The sequence below is a fragment of the Schistocerca serialis genome, chromosome 5, assembly GCF_023864345.2.
Source record: "Schistocerca serialis cubense isolate TAMUIC-IGC-003099 chromosome 5, iqSchSeri2.2, whole genome shotgun sequence".
Taxonomy (NCBI): Eukaryota; Metazoa; Arthropoda; class Insecta; order Orthoptera; family Acrididae; genus Schistocerca; species Schistocerca serialis.
Window position 1 is genome coordinate 419453713 of NC_064642.1, and position 19341 is coordinate 419473053.

A 19341-nucleotide genomic window follows, 5' to 3' on the forward strand; every position below is an offset into this window, starting at 1 on the left:
AATTGAACAATGAACACTTTTTACACAGACCTGATTTCAGTTTACCTACTAACAGCAGTGGTTATGGACAAGATGCTGAGTTGTTTCAGGAAAAAGTAATTGATGGTAAAATTACACATTGTCAAATTGCTTTTGGAAGTAGGACATTACTCAGACATGAAAAATCTTACACCATGGCTGAAAAAGAGTTATTGGCTATTCTCTGGGCTTTTGTCAAGTTTCAAAATTAACTGTTAGGCCATAAAATCAAAGTATACTCAGACCACAAAGCATTAAGTTATCTTCAAGAGTGCAGGTTACACCATGAAAGACTCACAAGATGGAGCATGTTTTTACAGCAATTTGACTATGAAGTATTATGCATCAAATATACTGGCATTGTCATTGCAGATGCTTTATTTAGGTTATCCTTAAGTGGAATTAATGAATTACATGATCAGGAGGAGAAATAGGAGTATACGATGAGATGTATGAAGGGTGTTGACAATGAGAAAGTCATTAGAGCCATGTGTAACAGAATCAGAGAAATCAAAATCATGATTCAAACTGGAGGTTAGTCTAAAGCTGTTTACATAAGGGAGGGTATGAAAAACTGGATAAATTTTACGTAGGACACAAGGGTACTCAGTTTAGGGCAGATTCTGACACTGGTAACTGGAAGTTATGTTGACCAGAGGAGGAAGCTGAAAAATTAATCAGGTGCAGCCACAAATCATGTGGACACTGTGGCATTCAGAAATGCATACAAAAGTTACAAGAGAACATTTATTTTTATAATATGGCAAAAAAGTAAGGAAAGAATTGTAATCCTGTGATACATGTCAAAGAGGAAAGGTAAGTAATAGAGCATGTCAAAGTGAAATGCAAAAAACCGTTCCTGAACAACCTATGGATTAGGTTGTCATCAACTTATATGGATCTTTGCTGAGAAGTAGAGGTGGTCACAGTTACATTTTTGCCATGGCTGACATTTTTTCCAAATTTATAAAACTGTACCCTGTCTGAAATCCCACAAGCAAAGAGATTATTTCTAAGATTGAGAAGGATTACTTTAAAAATGTAGGAAAACCAAAAGCCATTCTCTCAGATAATGGATCACAGTTCATATCTAAAAAGGGAAAAGCATTTATTGGAAGAACAGCAATCTTTTGATTTCCATGTGTAACCCATCATTAAACCCAGCAGAAAGATAAACGAGAGAGATTATTTGCCTATGTCATACATTTTGTAGACATAAGTATCCTACTTGGTTTGAACACATCAATGGTTTTGCAGACATCATTAATAGCTTACAACACAGTTCTAGTGGATTTATACCTTTTGAGATTGTTTCATAAGAAACATGTAAACATTCTATCAGAATTGACTGAGTACCCACTGTGTATAATTTTGTCTATATAGGAGAGAGAGGAGCTTGTCAGAGAAACTATAAAGAAGTAAGGAGAGTCAAGAAAAAGGAGACACGATGTTAAAGTAAAAGTAACACATTTTAAATGTGCTTGTGAAACCACATGAAAGACCCAAAAGCTTAACAGCAGAACTAAACAAATTCTTTGACATATACATTGGTCCATTCGAAATTGATGAAAGTAAAGAAAAGCACATTGTCAGAAGTCTTGTGTTTTTTTTAAAATAAATGTTTTTCACTGGTAAACAGAAATTTAAATGCTAAATTAGTGGGGATTGATGACCATAGATGTTAAGTCCCATTGTCTTTAATTCTATTTGTGCTGAAGCATATGCACATATATCATCTAGAGTCATGATTCTAACCCTCAGAGGGATGTACACTTCTTTGTACATTATGTGCTCGGTGAGCACAAGATTTTTAGCTGTTATATTACTGTTTCCTGCTAGTTTTCTGTACTATAGTTCCTTCTGCTATCTTTGAACCTATCACTGTTTTATTCTGCTGTTAATGCTGTCTTTTCTTTTTGAAAATACAAATCATGAAATAACATGTATGTATCTGGAAAACGTTTACATATAAAATGTTGTGGATTGATTTAACACTACATAATTAATCTACTGCAATACAAACTTCTAATCTATGCTTTTAACTGTGGTAGGTACCATACTCATGAATTATTCTTCTGCAAAATGAAGTATTGGACATTTCTCCAGCAGGGTGATAAAATAGCTCTTCTGAGACTGAAATGCTGAGAAACTATCTTAAAACGGAGGATGATGAAATAAATATGTTAATGATAATCTGTATGAACTTATATTAGTTTTCACCATGCAATATCACCATTAAAAGTCTCAGAAGTTGTTGCATGAGCAATCTTACTGATTTGCACCATCAAGCAAAAGGTCTCAGAAGCTTTCTCTGAGTACATTCTCTTTTTCAGACTTTACTGACTGGTTTTGTTGGTCTGTGCCAGAAGAAATCGTTAAAGCTTCATAATTATTCTCTTAGTGCATATTCTAGTTTATGTAACTACTCTTAAGAAGCCTCAGAAATAAGCTCTGAGCAAGTCTTTATCATTTATGCATTTGACCTGAAAACGGGTCACTGTACTGTACACTATACATCGTAAAATTTGTGAATATCACACACACACACACACACACACACACACACACACACACACACACACACACACATACAACATAACATTCTTTCACTTTATTCTTGTTACAAATGACACACATTCATTTAATGTACTCAGTAAGATATTTACTTCACTGGAAAACCAAAGTAAAAATCAGACATTATTGTCAGGAATAAATATGAGGAACAGAGGTTTGCTATAAAACTAACTAGTCTGTCAGTCAGCAGAGAGGTCATTCTACATGTTAATAATGTTGTAAATAAATACACTTGTGTGCAGAGATGCAGAGAGAATGGAAGGAAAAAGAAAGTAATATTTTTCAAACCTGTGTATACTGAAGAGTAAAGTGAGACCAAAACTTTTGAGAACTTGAATAACTAGTTGTTAATTAATGGGTTTACTGTATGCAGAAAAAGTAATAAATGTAATATTGAGCCAAATTTGAGACAGAAATGATATATTTGGTTATTACAGCAAAGAAATGTCGTGCTGAGGTATGAGGAGGTTGATGGTGTTTTTGGTGCTTGTTGCAACCATATATGTGAGATAATTTGTGGTGGATAGGTTCTTGTGTTATGGCAAAGAAAATGAAGCTTAAATAAAGTATGCAAAAATGGATTCTGCACTTTGGTATAAAAACATTGTTACAGCAAAGTAATGGAGGACAAACTTAAAAATGCAAGCGTTACTGAAGGTCCCCCCTCTGCCCACCCGCTCTAAAAATTATTTATTTATTTATTCTTTGCCCATGGACTCCAGCTGAAAATCCAGCTGAAAGTATTGGGTGTGTCATACAATAGGCTATTAACATCAAACTTGATTTCATTATACATAAATGAGACAGATAATTAAACAGAAATAGTCCATAAGCATACAAAGGTATTACATGTTTCACATTATATGTACACACAAATCCAAACAACATACAGAAAAGATAATTTTTAAAGGTACATTTCAGTAATGATATAACATATTTAAACACCATCTTAGTATTCACTCAAACTGTATATGCATTTCTCTGTGAGATATAGTTTCAAATGATTTTGAAAACATTTTAGGTCTGTTCCTTTTTTAAAGATTTTGGGGAGTTTATTAAAAAACCTTTTGCCTGCTTCTTCTGGGGCAGTCATAGACAGTTTTAGATTTATGTTTATCATGTAGTAATTTTCATTTCCTCTTGTACTGTGTTTGTGTACATCTTTATTTAGGAGGTGTTTATCACTTGACCTTACCGCCATTATGCTTTGGTATATGTACAGTGAATACACTGTCATAATATTATAGTGTACAAAAGCTTGCCTACAGGTCTGTCTTGGTGGTATTTTTGCAATGCATCTCACCGCCCTTTTCTGAATTGTGAATATTCTTTTTAGGTAGCCAGCTTGTGCACTTCCCCATATATGAACTGAATAAGACAAATGTTGGAAGACAAGTCCATAATACATTGATCTGAGGACTTTATCATCCACAGTCTTAGCTGTTTTATGCACGATGAAGATCTGTTTGTTTATCTTTTTACATAGTGCATCTATATGCTCCCCCCATGCCAAATGTTTGTCTATTATAGTTCCTAGAAAATTATAATAGACAAACATTTGGCATGGGGGGGGGGGGGGGGGGCACATAGATGCACTGTGTAAAACGATAAACAAGCAGATCTTACAAGTTAAGTATAGAATAACAGATACCTGGTGGAATAGTTACAAGCAGCCCACATGCTGCCTGAATTTAGAAGGACAACAGTAACTAGTATGTCTCACTAATGGAACAAAAGTTACAAAGCAATATGTCTACACATAGACAAAAAATTTAACCAAGTGGTTAATGAACCACACTAAACACAGTGTGATGCCGTTTCTCATTTTTTTGGTAGTAATTGTTGTTATATTATTTTATTATGTGTTTCATGCTATGTACTGTTTTGTTATTGTCATTGTTGTATTATACTTAATTCTGTGACAGCTTCCTTCATGTTTTACAATCCACTGTATCTCATGTTGGCATTCTGTCCTGAAACCTATTTGCGATTGTGGCTTGTGTCCTTACCAGTTACTGGCAAAGTATCATAGTTTTTGTAACTAGCTCCAGAAAAAGTGTAATGATGGTGAAGCATTATGTGGATGTGCCATACAATCAATCATTCTAAGGAATTGCAGCAGGAGAAACATGTCAAGGACGTAAAGTCAAATGAGCCCTTCATGAAGAAAAGTAAACATACTATCTTGTAGTGTACAAAGCATAAACTTGTAGTCAGACCAGTTTCCTTTATGTTTTTGTCGGCTTTTTAGTGAGTACACAATTAATATTCTAAACAAAGCAGGGAACTTCAGATTAGCAAACATCCCATTAATAAAAAAGAGAATTCAGTCACGTGCTGTAACCTGAAACTGGATAACAAGTTCAGTCACTGAGGCTAGAGGAAAACCAAGATGGTATGAGTATGCTATGTTAAATGACTTGAGCAATAAAAAATTAAAAGCAGAGTTCAAAAAGTATCAGAAATACTATGTAGACCTCCTAATTTTGGAAAAACAGAAACATTTTGAAAGTGTCATTCAGAACTCAAATAATATCTCCAAAACATCATGGTCACTAGTAAATAGAGAAATAGGTAAATCTGGGAAACATATAACTGAAAATCACTTGCTGATAAACGGCACAATAGAAACTGATCAGAATAAGATAACAGATCTATTTAACAATTACTTTGCTTCTGTTGGCTCCAGCATAAACAATCAGCTTAAAAATCATAAATTCAAATTCAGAGTAACACCAGTGTCAGGCAGCATATTTTTGATGCCAACAAGAAAAGAAGAAATAATTAAAATAGTCAGTAGCTTAAAGAATTCCCATGCAGCAGGATATGATGCTCTTACTCTGGACACTCTTAAGAAATGTATACATTAAATTGCATCACCTTCATCAACAGTTATCAATTCTCATATGGAAGATGGTCTATTTCCAGATGAGTTGAAAATTGCCCAAGTTGTGCCTACTTTTAAGGAAACAGGAATTTAGTAGAAAACTTTTGACCCATTTTTGTTCTTCCAATAATATCCAAAATCTTTGAGAAAGTAATATACATAAGAATCTGGAACTTCCTGGTATGCAAAAAAGTGATTTCTAAGGGGCAGTATGGGTTTGTCAAGGGGTCATCCACCATTACAGCAGCATCCAACTTAATCAAAGGTGTCACTCAAGCAATAGATAATAAAGAACATGTATGTGGCATCTTTCTGGACTTACAAAAAGCATTTGACTGTGTTGATACGACCATATTGCTGGACAAACTGTGGAACTATGGCATTCAAGGCACAGCCCATAATCTGATGAGGTCCTACTTGACAAATAGGAAGCAGTTTGTGTCTATTAGCACTACAGAGGGAGCTTACAAATCAAACACCACTGACATAAATTTTGGTATTCACAGGGCCACGTCTTTTTATTATTTATGTAAATGATATTCAGTCCATAACAAACCATGCAACAGCTATCTTATATGCAGATGATACCATGTTAATATGCTGCAATCCAAGCTATTCACAGCTCGAAGTGGAATCTAATACTGCAGCAGGCTTAATTTTGCAGTATTTTAATGAAAACGAAATAAAATTTAACACAAATAAATCTGTCTATATCGAATTTGATCTTGGGAGGCAAAAAACTGATGAAAAACAAATCTTAATCGGTGACAAATACATTAAAAAACAATACTCGACCAAATTTCTTGGCCTGACACTAGAAGCAGAGTTAAACTGATCTGATCATGTGAATGACATTTGCAAAAAGCTATGTACTACCTTGTACGTCCTAAGAAAATTGACACCTTTTTGTAACATCATCACTCTGAGCAAATTTTCAAGAATTTCAAGAATTTTCAAGAATTTCAAGAATTTTCAAGAATTTTATTCACCATAGATCATTTTACAATAATATTGGCTTCGTCATACAATATGTACTAGTACATACAGAATAACAAAATAAACTTCTGTCAATACATTATAAATACATTTGAAGCATGGCAGTGTACCAAATTACAAAGGATAGCTTTTAAAAGCTAACACAACAAGCTATCTTATAATCTAATATAATAAGGTATTTTATTGTTTATAGTATAAACTTTGTAATTACACACGATTAACCACAGGCATCTCAAAGAATTCTTTAATGTCATAGAATGGATGATCTGACAGCCAGCTGTACCACTTAATTTTAAAAGAATTTGTATCCATAGACTGAACATGAATTGGCAGTTTATTGAACATTTTGAGTGGGTTAACTTTGTGGGAATTTCCTGTTCTCGCTAATCTGTGGCGCAGTATGTCTAAATTACCGTTCGCCCTGGTGTTGTGTTCGTGTATTTCCTTTCTGGCAATAAATTCTGAAATATTATTTTTAATATAGAGTACAGACACATAGATGTATAAATTTATAATTGTAAGTATTCTGAGTCTGGATAAAAGAGGACGACAGTGCTCCCTATGACTTTTTTTTTGTAATTTCAATACGTTTTTGATGTGAGGGGAGTGCCCCCATATAATAAGACCATATGAAATATGTGACTGGAATAGCCCAAAGTATGTTACCCTGAGGTACTCCAAGCTCACTACCTCCCTTAGTTTCAAGAGAAGGTATGCCACCCGAGATATTTTTTCACATACATGATTGACATGTTCCTCCCAATATAGTTTTGAGTCAATGTGAATACCTAAGAGTTTTACTGACTTATTGCCTACTTCATTTGATGTTCCCATTAAAAGTTGTTGTGTTTTGTCAGGGTTGCATAGGAGCTTATTGGCTGCAAACCAGTCCAGGGCCTTATCTAATGTTTCTTTTGTTAGGTTATTCAGATCTGAAATGTTCTGATGTGTGGTAAGTAGTGTTGTATCATCAGCATAACACAAAACAGGGTGAGCTATATTTTTAGGTAAATCATTAATAGCAACAATGAAGAAGAAGGGTCCAAGGATAGACCCTTGTGGTACACCTGTGCTGATTTCCATGATGGAAGAATTTAAATTTCTGACTGAAACCAATTGTTTTCGGTTACTTAAATAAGAATTTATCACAGATAAAGTGCTCCCTCTCACCCCATGAAACTCTAGTTTCCCCAGTAGTATGTCAACAGGAATGCAATCGAAAGCTTTGGTTAGGTCACATAATACCGGTGATACCATGTTATTATTTTCAAAAGCTGTTAAGGTTTGGTCAATGATTTCCAAGATGGCCCCTGTTGTGTTCTTCCCCTTTCGAAAGCCAAACTGATTGTTACATAAGATATTGTGTTTTTCAAAGAGGTTGCTTATTTGTGTGTGTATCAGTGCCTCAAATACCTTTGAGAATATTGGAACAATGGAGACTGGTCTGTAGCTTTGGGGGAGATGTTTGTCTCCTTTTTTAAAAACTGGGACAACTTTTGTTACCTTGAGTGCATCTGGAAAAACTCCAAATTCTACACATTTATTAAAAATATAAGCTAATGGTTTGGCAATTGAGTGTACTGTCTTTTTAATTATGTTATTTGATAACCAATAACAGTCCACACTTTTAAAACCTGAAAATTTGGATACAGCTTTTATAACATCAGCAGGTGTGACAGCCCTCCATTGAAATGCCAGGTTAACAGGCAGTGGTGTTCCAACAAGGTTCATTGCAGATGAATTTGTTGCTTTGATACTGTTACTTATTTCTTTAACTGAGTTTAAAAAGTACTCGTTTAATTCTTCAGAATCAAGCAGAGCTGTTTCTATGCATTTCGGTGTATTCTCTTGTTTTATTATTTGCCAGGCTTCCTTGCATTTATTGGGAGGTCTTACTATATAGTTCTCCACTGCTTGCTTTTTTGCCAGAAGTAGTTTAGCTTTATAGTATTTTTTGCATTTCAGATATGACCTATGAATGTTCACACTCTGTTCTGCCCCTTGGTCAGAGGCTTGTTTATGCATCTGGTACAGCATATGCAAGTTTCCTCTAATTTCTACTAGCTCTTGTGTGAACAAGTTCAGACTTTTCTTTTTCATTTCATTTGGATATATAATTTTTTTTACTGGTGAGCAAGAATACCATAAATCGGTGTACTTTTTAAAGAAATTACCAAAGCTAATTTCAGCTTCCCTTTTTCCAGATTGACAATTATGTATAGAGTCCCAATCTGCACTTCCTAATCTATCAACAAACATATTTATGTACTCTTCCTTCTGTCTTCGTACCACTACTACTTTAGATTCTTCAGTTTTAACTGGCTGCCTCTTACAAAGGGTAAGGAGTAGTGGCTCATGATCTGCAAGTCCACTTCCTGCAAGTCTAACTGTAAAATCCTCCCTATGGAAATTCACAATAATATTGTCTATACAGGCATTCTTACGTGTGGCAAAGTTATTTGTACAATAGAGGTCTAATGATCTTAGCATATTCAAAAATGTCCTAGCAACTGGTCTCTGTGTGTTAACCATTTCTATGTCGAAATCACCACATATAGCAATTCTCGTTTTACTCTTTAATATTTTTTAAATTATTAATTCACATTTTTCAATAAACAAATTTACATCACCATCTGGCGACCTATATAGACTAACTACCACTATATTTTCATTCATTAGTTTTACACAACTAAACTCCCCATCTAGCTCTGAGGAGTACGTAGATACGTCAATTCTGGAAAACATTATTCCTTCTTTGACAAAAATTCCCGCCCCACCATTCTTTCTCTGTTTTCTACATATCATGCCTCCCAAAACATACCCTTGGGGAATGAACATATTTACTTGTTCTTGTGTTAACCAGTGCTCAGATACACATATAACATCTACATGCCCAGTGTTACATAAATGTTCTAATTCTAAAATTTTATTTCTAATACAATGTATGTTAACTTGTAGAAAAGTAAGTAGTTTGTCTCTGTCTGTATTCCTCTGAGAGCAATTTGACTTCATATTTGAAGTTGTAGGTTCTGTTAATGTCTTTAATCTTGATGCACTGTGATCATGTGTGTTACGATAGTCACATACCTGTTCATCCACTTGATTACTCACTTTGTTAACTGCTTTCATCTGTGAAACCACTGCTGATCCCACCAAAAATCCTGGTCCCTCGGTTGTGGTTTCTTTTTTCGGGTTGACTGCCGTACTCCATGTGTTGGAATTCTCATCCCTTGAGCTTGATTTGCTGTTCTTCTTTTTGCAAGTAGGTCTCTCTTCTTATATGGTGCCTTCTTTCCTGCCACCTTATTTGCTGCTTCTTCAAACGTTTGCACTGTCCTCTTGGGTAAGTTTATTGCTTGAGTAATTGTCCTCTCCCCACAAACAGAGTTCACTTTTAAGGATTCTGTTGTTATTTGTGCTGGAGTTGTGTCAATAACAATTCTCACTGATTCTTTATCTGAGACTTCAGTATCCTTCCATTTAAGTTCTATTGCTGTTTTGTACACTTTCCTGTTTGTTTCCACTGATTCATAAATCCTTGTGGCAATTAGTTCTTTACCAGTTGCATTAAGGTGTTGTCCATGTGCTGTATAAAGCTCCTTGTTACTAGGAGTATCAATAAAACAAGTGTTATGGAAGCCTTTCACTGTTTTTTTTTTTAGTTTTCTGTTTGCAGATTGAATTTCTTCGTTTACACATGACCATTCAGGCAGGTTATGTCTATGTGGTACACCAACTACAATCACTTTTGTATTTGAAACTTCCTGGCAGATTAAAACTGTGTGCCCGACCGAGACTCGAACTCGGGACCTTTGCCTTTCAAGTCTCGGTCGGGCACACACTTTTAATCTGCCAGAAAGTTTCATATCAGTGCACACTCCACTGCAGAGTGAAAATCTCATTCTGGAAACATCCCCCAGGCTGTGGCTAAGCCATGTCTCCGCAATATCCTTTCTTTCAGGAGTGCTAGTTCTGCAAGGTCCGCAGGAGAGCTTCTGTAAAGTTTGTAAGGTAGGAGACGAGGTACTGGCAGAAGTAAAGCTGTGAGTACTGGGCGTGAGTCGTGCTTCGGTAGCTCAGTTGGTAGAGCAGTTGCCCGCGAAAGGCAAAGGTCCCGAGTTCGAGTCTCGGTCGGGCACACAGTTTTAATCTGCCAGGAAGTTTCATATCAGCGCACACTCCGCTGCAGAGTGAAAATCTCATTCTGGACTTTTGTATTTGTATTTTGTAATGCTGACAAGGCTTTATGTAGTGAATGAATTGCCAACTTGGTTTCATTCTTTACCACATCGTTAGCCCGTGCCCAGATAACTGCAAAATCTTCACTTGTCAACTTATGAAGGTCATTGCATTTTTTTAGTATTACACTAGTGGGGGCACCTGGTATCACCTTCCCTTCAACATCATATTTATTTGAAGCTAAGTTTAAAATGTTTCTTGCACAGTCTCTGCCATGGCTATCTGAGGCAACAAATATTTTGGGTCTCCTATTCACTGACTGACTCTCAGGAGCAAAGGTTTGCATTTTCATTGCTGCACCCATAGATTGATTTCCTTTTTGAACTGCGTTCTATGTTGTGGTATGCACACTGTGTTGTGAATCGTGATTTATGTTGGGTGCATCAAATCTGTAGTTTTTGCACATTTCTATCTTGCCTGATTCTCGCTTCTGTAGTTTGTTTGTTAGCAAACATATAATTGTTTTCGAATACTTAAGTTCCTTTCTTACTATTCGGAGTTCATTCTGTAACTTTTTGCACACACACGTTTTTAATGGGTCTGTTTTGATTTCGTCCATATCGTCACCGTCAGTACGAAAACAATCACTGCATTTCCAGCTTTTCACTGTATTCATTGAATTTACACACAAGTAATGGAATTTCCTGTTACACTTTACCACAACACACGCCCTTTCTTGCTGTTTTGTTACAGGAACACAGTTTATTCCACGCTTCCTCACTTATTTTGTAAATAGAATTCAAATTTTCCGAACTGGTCGCGGCCATTGTGCACTACTTAGTTATTTTGCACTATTTGAATCCCATCTAAGTTATGGGATAGAGGTATGGGGATCCAGCAGTAAAGGTAATATGAAAAGTGTACTTATCTTACAAAAGAAGGCACTTAGAATTATGGGAAAGAAATGTGCCAGGGAGTCCTGCAGAAATTTGTTTAAAGAATTTAAAATACTAACTGTTCATAACCTGTATGTGCTGAAGATAATCATTATGGGAGTAAACAGTAACAAAACACTTAATAAAGAAATACACGATCACAACACTAGACGTAGAGAGAGACCCCACATCATCTCTCATAGAACAACACTTTATGAGAAAAGCCCTCACTATGCAGGCATAAAACTACTGAAATGCTTCCATCCTAATATCTCCAAATTGCCCATTACAAAACTAAAAATGAAATTAAAATTATGGCTCCTAAACAATCCTGTACATTCAATAGATGAGTTTCTAGATTTAGTACACTCGTATGATGGAAGACCATTTATCTAAAAATATATGTAATCTCAGATCTTAGACTGTGTCACAAACTGTAAATATTTGAATGTCAGATATGAATACTGTGTTACAAACTGTAGATTCCTTAATCTAAGTATGGCAATAAAATTTTTTTTTATGTATAGTCCATATATGTAACTCTGTTCTCTCAACTAAATTTAGAAAAAGTTGTGTAGATAAAAGTGCCAGCCAATAATATGTAACCCTAGTAAGTAAGGCTCTGACTTATCCAGAAGACTGGAACAAAAAAAACCCTTTTTTGTAATCAGTTGATGCTGGATCAAAATAAATAAATAAATAAATAAAAGAAGAAACAAGTCACATGGAGGCTCATGTACACTTCTACACAGTGATATAAATTATGACACCAGAAACAGTTTTAATTACTTAAATGAAGAATATGTGTTTGACAGCTGTTGTGTAGAAATAGTGGACTTACTAGCAAATGTTATAATAATCTCAATATACAGAATTCCAGGGATGTCAACAACAGAACCATCCTTATCTAAGCTTCAAGTTTTGCTAGAAGACCTTTGTAGAGAAAAAAAGAAAAAAAAATTGTAATAGCTTCAAGATTCACTGACATAGTAAAGGAATATGGTTTCAAATTGAATTTATTTGAATCTGCCAGAGACAATGGACAATCAGCAACATGTATTGACAATGTTCTAAGTAATTACGTATATGAAGATGTGTATAAATTTTGTATAGATCTAAGTATTTCAGATCACTATGCATTGTTCATTGAGCTGCCACAGACAGACAGGAATGTTTCATGTATGAGAACCCACATGGGCAGGAACTTAAGCAAAGAAAACTTTCTAACATTTAGTCAGAAGATGAAAGAGAAAACATGGCCTTTTGATGATAGTAACTCTAGTGATGAAAACTTTGAGAAATTCCTAACTAGTTTTCGTGTGGTCTTTAATGAAACATTTCCACCTAGACTCTGCAGCAATAAAATAACAAATAAATTAAAGTGGAGTACCCAAGGCATAAAAATTTCTGGTATAAGGAAAAGACAACTGCACAGAGAACTAAAATATAATAAAGATATTAATTTCAGTAAATATGTTAGACTCTATAAAATCATATTTAAAAGAGTTGTGAAGTCAGCAAAACAACTGGCAAATAACAGGCTAATCTTAAATCATAAAAATAAAGCATATGTGCAAAGGTGGGGCAGTTATTTATGTGAAAAACAGCCTGTCCTGTAATACAATAGATGTAGAGAAATATTGTGTAGAGAAAGACTTTGAGGCATGTGTCACAGAAATAGTAGAAGGTAACAAGAAACTGGTAATCGTAGCAGTATACAGGGCTCCATCCGGTAATTTTAAAGTATTCATGAAACAATTAGATTCTGTGCTATTGTATCTCACAAGAAAAAATAGGGACATTATAGTGACTGGAGATTTTAATATAGATTTCCTAGGAAGCTCATCTTCTAAGACAGAGTTTGCAAATTTAATGCATACCTACAACCTTGTCTCCACTGTCAGTTTTCCCACAAGAACTACTGCCACTTCCAGCACTCTAATAGACAATATCTTTGTAGATATGAGTAAAACTAATCACATCAAAGTTGAAAAAGTCATAAATGGACTCTCTGATCATGATGGGCAAATACTCACAATTGACAACTTTAATACAAATCAGAACAAAGCTAGTGCACAGTGGAAAACCATTAGAAACATGAATGAGGAAAATATCCAAAAATTCAAATTATGCATTCGGGAGACTGACTGGAGGCATGTTTATCTTGCAAATGATGTTAATACAAAATATAATTTATTTACTAATGAATTATCAGGTATATTTGAAAATGTCTTTCCAAAAAAGGTCTGTAGACTACAGAACAGGCAATCAAGCAAAAAACCATGGCTCACCAAGGGCATAAAAATATCATGCCAGAGAAAAAGGGAACTGTATATAATATCTAGACAATCCAATAATCCCCTGCAGATGAAATATTATAGGACATACTGCAAAATCTTAACTAAAGTCATTAAAAAATCTAAAAGTATGTGCATGCAATCTGAAATTAACTGTTCAAACAATAAAATCAGAACGATTTGGAATGTAATAAAGAGGGAAACAGGTACTGCACCATCTGACAATGAAAAATCTGCTGTCCTAAAAATTAACGATTTGGAAATAACTGATAGTAAACAGATAGCAGACACATTTAACAACCACTTTCTAAGTGTCACCTCTCAAATAGGTTGCAGTGGTGACCTAAGAGAAGCTTTAGATATTCTGAAACTTAACCTCCTACAATGTTTTAATGATATAAATGTAACACCCATAACTGTTAATGAAATAAAAAAAATAATTCACTCATTGAAAAGTAAAGGATCTTCAGGTATAGATAACATCTCTAATAAACTGTTGAAAGCCTGCAGTAATGATGTAAGTGTAGTACTTGCTCACATTTGCAACACGTCTCTTTATGAGGGAGTTGTTCCAGAGAGAATGAAATATGCCATTGTGAGACCTCTTTTCAAGTCTGGCGATGCTACAGATGTAAAAAATTATCGTCCTGTCTCTCTCTTAACAACATTTTCAAGGGTTCTTGAAAAGCCAGTGTATAACAGGATTGTGGCACATCTTGATAAACTTAATATTATTAACCACAGACAGTTTGGTTTTCAAAAAGGGGTTTCCACACAGCGTGCCATATATTCACTCATAAATGATGTCTTGGAGTCTATTAATAGTAAGAAGTCACCAGTTGGTGTCTTCTGTGATATTTCCAAGGCCTTTGATTGTGTAAACCACAAGATACTCTTGGAGAAGGCCTATCATTACGGAATCAAAGGGCCTATAGGTAACTGGCTAAAATCATATCTTCAAGACAGGAAACAAAAGGTGGTTCTACAGGGCTGCAACAAAGGATCTCCTAATCTAGTAGATTCTGAATGGGGCAAAATTCAGCATGGAGTTCCCCAGGGATCTGTCCTTGGACCCTTGCTGTTTTTAATATATGTTAATGATTTACCCCTGTCCATTAGTAAAAATTGTGAATTCACAATGTTTGCTGATGATACAAGCATTGTCGTTGATGGTCAGTCTACTGCTGATCTGGAGACTGATGTTAATGATATACTCAGAGAAGTTACAGCTTGGTTTTCAATTAATTCTCTTTCAGTTAATATTAAAAAAACTAATTTTATACAGTTCCACACAAAAAATAAAACTCTAGAAAGTATAGTAATTGCTCATGACAACCAGGAACTAGAACAGGTGCAATCCACTAAATTCCTGGGGGTTCACATTGACAGTAGGCTCAACTGTGAACAGTATGTGTCCCTTACTCTAAAAAGGCTTTCATCATCAACTTTTGCTCTAAGAATAATTACTCATTTTGGGGACATCAACATTTTAAAATCGTCTTACTTTGGGTACTTTCACTCATTAATGAGTTACGGAATAATATTCTGGGGTAATTCACCAGCCTCAAAAAAAATCTTAACTGCTCAGAAGAGAGCAGTCAGAATCATGTGTGGGGTTCCTCCACGAACCTCATGTAGAAAACTTTTTATACAGTTAGGTATTCTGACCACAACATGTCAGTACATATACTCTCTGATGAATGTAGTTAATAAAGACTATGCTCAGTATGAAACAAATTGTTCATACCATAACTACAATACTAGAGGTAAAGATGATCTACATGTTGAACTAAAAAATTTAAGACTTGTACAGAAGGGAGTGAAGTATGCTGCTATAAAGACTTTTAATGCATTGCCTAATTATATTAAATGTACAATAGAAAATGAAACGCTGTTGAAAGGGATGTTAAAAAAATACCTGCTCGACCATCCACTGTACTCGTTAGATGAATTCTTTTCCAGAAGTAATGCCCTCCCTTAATAATAAATGTATTTAGTCTCTTAGTTATTAGATGGATGATACAATATTATGTTAATGTTATAGTGTTAATGTTATAGTTATAATGTTATATTGAGAATTGCTATACTAGTTTAATGACAGGTTGTAATATCTATATCATTGAATTATATTACTATTCTGTAGCATTAATTGTATTTGTACAATTGTATTGACACGTTCCACATCCAGGCGAATCACTCGCATGTACGGATCTATGGAATATGCATACCAAATAAATAAAATAAAACCAAATAAATAAATAAAATAAAAAAGGGTGTGTGGTCAGTCATTAAATCTGAGTTAGGTGTTAAAGCCCGTAACGAAGAAATTTCAAGAACTGATGTTGAAGGAAATGATATTCTAAGTCCAACTCGAATACCAGAGCACTTTAATGAATTCTTTATAAATGTAGCAAAGTCTGATGTAGATGTAACAGATTATCATAACAAAGTAAATCCCTTTGGCCTAGGTGAAAACTCTGAAAATTTTACAAAATTCTTAAAAGTTTCTATGGGAGATGTAGACAATGCTATCCTAACATTAAGAAATAAAAAATCTGCACATTGGGATGGAATATCCATCAAAGTTATTAACATGGCACTCAATAGAATTGAAAACCCACTAGCTCAAATAATAAATCAATGTTTTAAAGAGGACTGTTTCCCAGAGGTACTGAAATATGCAGAATTCAAACCACTCTTCAAGAAGGGATGAAGGTAGATCATGGTAAATTATCATTCCATCTCAATTCTCCCAGTCCTATCTACAATATCTGAAAAATTTGCTGTTGCACAAATCCAAAACTTCATTGCAAAATAGTCTGTAATTCAAAACAATCAATTTGGTTTTCAGCAGGGGAAAAACACCATAGATGCAGTAAACAGTTTCATTGAGGAAATAAGTACATCATTAGACAAGAGAAATAAGGTGGCAGAAATTTTCTGCGACCTCACAAAAGCGTTTGATTCTGTAAGCAATGCATTGCTTGTTTACAAACTTGAAAAGTATGACATTAGCGGCAGTGCCCTACAATGGCTTAAATCCTACTTATCAAACAGAAAGCAAAGAGTTAGCATCTCTTCAAATGGTGCATATTACTTTTCTGACTGGAAAAAATATCTCAGCGTGTTCTACAAGGCTCCATATTAAGCCCAGTCCCATTTCTCTTCTATGTTAATGACTTACCATTAAATATGTACGCCCCCGTTAGCTGAGTGGTCAGTGCGGCGGAATGCCACGCCAAGGGGCCCAGGTTCGATTTCTGGCTGTGGCAGGAGATTTTCTCCACTCAAGGACTGGTTGTTGCATTGTCCTCATCATCATTTCATCCCCATCTCTGACATGAAATTGCCCAATGTGGCGTTGAATGCAATAAGTACTTGCCCTCGGCAGCTGAACTTCCCTGAATGGGGGACTCCTGGCCCACAATGCTGTATGCTCATTTCCATTTTTTACCATTAAATACAGCTCCCCATCAGTTCTGTTCACATTTGATACGTCTGTCTTAGTTGAAGATCAGGACTTGGAAAAAATTCCCAAATCTGTTATCAGTACCCTCAGTACCCAGAACTTAGTTTCAGTTAAATGGGTTGAATCTAAACATATCTAAGACTCACATGATGCAGTTCGGAACCAAACATTCAAAATATGAAATGATTAAGATTGTACACAACAACCAAAATACAGAAGAAGTTGACGCATTCAAATTCTTAGGTTTAAATGTAAATAAAAATTTAAGTTGGCAGGCACACATCGAATACCTAGCAAAGAAACTCAGCAGATTTGCATTTGTAATGCAAATATTATCAACTGCAAGGGGCATGGACACATGAAAAGTAGTGTGTACAAGCTACTTTGAATCCTGTATTAGGTATGGCACTGGTTTTTGGGGTAACTTGACAAACATAGTGCAGATACTAAAAATACAGAAAAAAATCATTCGAAACATGTGCATTGCAAATAACAAAGAACCATTTTGACCAGTATTTAGAAAACTTAAAATATTAACCCTGCCACCCTTATACATATATGAGATTATACGTTTTTGTGCATCAGACATGAATTATTTGAGAGAAACAGTTTTGTCCATTCACATGATACTAGGAACAAAGAAAATTTTGTGCTCCCCACCACCCACCACCTCAGACTGTATGCCCAGGGACTTTAATACATGGGAATGAAAATTTGTAATAAATTAAAAAAGGCCAAGTTGATGCAGATGAATTTAGGTTCGCTTAAAAGAAATCTATATGAGGTACTGACACTGAAGTATTATTACTCAGTGAATGAATTCATGCTGGACAAACTGGAAATTTGAGCTGGATACAATGTGTTACATACTCCAAGAAATATCCTTATAGTGTTATTATTAATGTAGTGCTATTATTTATTAATGTAAAAATCATTGCAACTGTATTATAAATTTTTGACATGTCTCCTGTGTGCAAACAAAACAGATTGCAAATGTACATCATGAGATGAATAAAACACAATTCATTTCACAATTCAACAATATCATGCTCATATTCTGACTGGTGGGTTTGTGTAATGAAACTGATCAGACTATATCATGTTCTATGTACCAAGTGTAATTTCCAATACAAGGTGTTTTATCAGCCATTTTGCGATAACCTTTTTTAACTGTCATAAGTTTTGTAAATATTTCTTATAAAAAATGCTCTTCACTATTTTGATGACTGTGAATGTCAGAGAGGTATGTAACCATAGAGAAATTTAATGATCTTTGACCAATGTGTTGTTTTCTATGTACCGGTATTTAAGAACACATGGACTATCGGTAGATAAAGTAAGTTAGTTGCTGTGGAGTAGTTTGGCAAGAGAAGTTGTGTATGGCCACATGTAATCCAATATGGGTGAGTGGTGCCCATTATATCTAAATAACAGTGCTCAAAAGAATCTTTTTTATAAATGTGAATTGCAAAGAAATACTTTTATTTAAATACATTGTGAAATGATTTCAAGGATATATCAACAAAGCAAAAACTGAAACTTGCTTTGTTTTGATTAGAATTAATACAAAAAGATCAAACTTGCAAATACAAATAATCTGTCAACATTCTACAGCGGGAGAGAGAAAGAAGAACCCTAGACGTGAGCCACAAGAAACAACGAAGAAGAACCTTACTGGTTAGATGCCAATTATTTTGATCAATCAACATTTCTGAACTTTCCACCCTGTTTTTTCAGTGTGCTGTTATAAAGGACAAAGTACATGCTCTGAAAAACAGCAGAGACAGAATTTAAATAATTAATTTGACTTAGTAATTAGAGGATGGGGGTCAGATTACATAGTATGCCATATTGCACCCTGTACCATAATTCCATGTGAAGGACTTCTCTTTGCTCCCACATCAAGGGAAGCTGCAACAGTGGTTGCCATACTAACTGTCTGTGTGGACTTTGTTTCACTGTAAAGGAAAAAGAATCTCGTACCTT

The 19341-nt window shown here is 35.0% G+C and overlaps 1 protein-coding gene and 1 non-coding gene across 2 annotated transcripts in view; one reads left to right on the forward strand and one right to left on the reverse strand.

Moving 5' to 3' along the window:
- Nucleotides 1-19341, reverse strand: part of LOC126481287 (tubulin alpha chain-like) — a 284780-nt gene that overhangs the window by 87079 nt on the left and 178360 nt on the right. The window lies entirely within an intron of this gene.
- On the forward strand, nt 10540-10614 carry Trnas-cga (transfer RNA serine (anticodon CGA)). Its single transcript has one exon. It is a non-coding gene; the product is annotated as a tRNA-Ser (tRNA).